The sequence below is a fragment of the Zeus faber genome (assembly GCF_960531495.2).
Source record: "Zeus faber genome assembly, chromosome: 18".
NCBI classification, from domain to species: Eukaryota; Metazoa; Chordata; class Actinopteri; order Zeiformes; family Zeidae; genus Zeus; species Zeus faber.
This window is the reverse complement of record NC_137210.1, coordinates 8,618,655-8,621,154: the sequence shown is the minus strand read 5'-3', so window position 1 is coordinate 8,621,154 and position 2,500 is coordinate 8,618,655.

The following is a 2,500-nucleotide window of genomic DNA, read 5'->3' as shown; positions in this document are numbered from 1 at the left end:
TGTTCTAAATGCTTTTCTACTCTTGTGCCTGCGTCCAACGAGACATGACACTCCTCAGTCCTCGTCTGTTTGTCCTTGAATTCTGGCTGTCACAGCCATTTCACAATGCTGTCTTCAGATGGCTGCTCCGGATGGATGTAGAGCTGAACTCATCTCCATACTTGAAAGACTCCCTCCAACACTTCATTTAGATGGAGTCATCTGGATAAACACCACATCATTGAGATGTAAAACGTTTCAAAGTCCGTCTTCGCCGATGCCCTGAATGCTCCTCATTATAATACGCCGTGGGCGTCAGACTTTGGACGGAAAGGGCTCAGTCAGCCTCTCCCATTGTTGTGTAAATACTGATGTTTCTGAAGTGCCACCGTGCTTCCTTCTATTACCATAAAGATTGCCTCAGTTTGGATTTTGATGGCGAGCGGCTCTATGGCTCCGCCTGTGACAGAGTGCCCGTTCTTCATCGCCTGTGTTGGCCGTTGTGCAAACAGGTGCACGGCTCCCGCCCGACTCTTAGCGAAGCTCCTTGAAGCGAGCACTGACTTCATCCTGTCGATATCTCAGAGGCGGATCTTCCCCTGGTCGAGGATGATCGCTCCGTCCGCCGCTGCTGGTCCACCCGCTCATTGTTCCTCTCTATTCGGGACCTTTGCTGCACCACACACAGCATACAGTAGATGTTTGGGTGGATCATTGGGGTTGGACGCATTGAGAGACGTCCATTGGGCTGAGGCGTGAATGATAGGGTAGTACTAACAGCAGCCTGTCGTTCTGTAAAGCACTGCCGCTATAAAATGTACGTGCTTTGTTTGCGCTGGCAGCATGTACCTATTTGATCGGCTTACCGTGATCGGTTGTTTGGATAGAGAATTTCTAGTGTTAGAGACAATTTAAAAATGAAACCCCCAGAGAGGCGTGTACGCTTTAAGCAGTACATCACTGTACCGACCTGCCGGGTGTTAATATGCGACCCAAATGGATGAGTGGACTGCGGTTGCTGTGATAGCGATTCTTGTACGTGCTAGCTCTTTTATTGGATAGTATTTGCCCGCGCTTGTAACCATTCCTGGTTTACCGTTGACAGGATTGATGGAGTGACAGGAAAATTGGATTTCATGGCTTCCCATCAGGAGGGCTGAGCTGATACACTGTACTGCAAGGGCTGCATGCATGCTGATTTGTATTTGCACGCTCCGTATACAGGCTTGGGTTTAAATCAGTCAATATAGGTGCAGGATAGATACACTCTGGATATACACACGCAGATACATGCATAGAGCCACATACAAACACATCACATCCCTACAAACACACCACAAGCATAGAAAGATGAACATGTATGGACATTGGACACACAGGCGCACATGTCTGACCATTGCTTTGCAATTCATCAATGTTTTTTTCTTTACCTAAGAAGTAATGCATAATTACCACTTACATCAAGTCTCTTGGCCTTGCTACCCCATGAGACCCGGTAAAGACTGATGGGAAGTTCAATAATTAGGTTTGTAGGTCATGCTGGTTGTGCAGGATGCTACTTTTCATTCAAGGGCTTCCATTTAGGTACATTCCTCCAGTTCTAAAATAGCCAAAGCCCCTCATTACTTTTCCAGTGCAAATATGCTATTACTTGTTGTTAGGATGCAAAACACACTCATATACATACTCACTTCACTTGTCATATGTGAATGCAGCAGTGTTGTCCGCCGAGGAATTTGTGCCAGTTCCCATGCTGCCTCCCAGGGTGTGTTTCACTGCGGGCGTTGACACTACTCATCCAGATTGTTTTAAGAGTATTATGGACTTGTAGAGGACTCCACCTTATCAAACACATAAACAAATGTAACAGTGCAAACACAACATTGCTTAGATTATACAACCAAAATATGACATTACTCTCAAACCCATGAATCAGTTGTGGCATGGAGACTATTTTGAGCACAGCTCCAGTCCCCCTAAATACAAACTCAAGTTTAGGCAAGTGAGTATAAATAGCCATGCAAACCCCTCCTGGTGTTAGAGCGTGTTAAATCTTTTCTGTATGTATGTCACTGTGTCCCTTTGCCCAAGTAGACACACAGCCCAGCCATCACTCAATTGATTGCACTCCCTTTCAAGGCGATCGTCAACGGACAGCATTGTGTCCCACAATGCCCTTTCTGTTGCCAAGCGATCGAATACTAGATTTTTTCACTGTGTCCGGCATTAAGGTACTCCCCACCAACTTGCACATGCACACTTCCCTCACTAAGGCAAACATGTCCATTCTACTCACAAACAATGCATTGTCCACCACTAGGAGAGGGAACAGTAACAGCCATTGTGCAGCAGTGCCATTGTGGTAGAATGGAGCGGATGCAGCCGCCGCTTGTTAACACTTCCACTGATCCACTGGACCTGTTTGCTCTGCATTTACTGGCGCTCGCATTGTATTGGAGAAGGCTGCCGGCACAATATGGCGTGTCGTGCTCAGGACGGTGACACGGTGGTAACGCGCCAC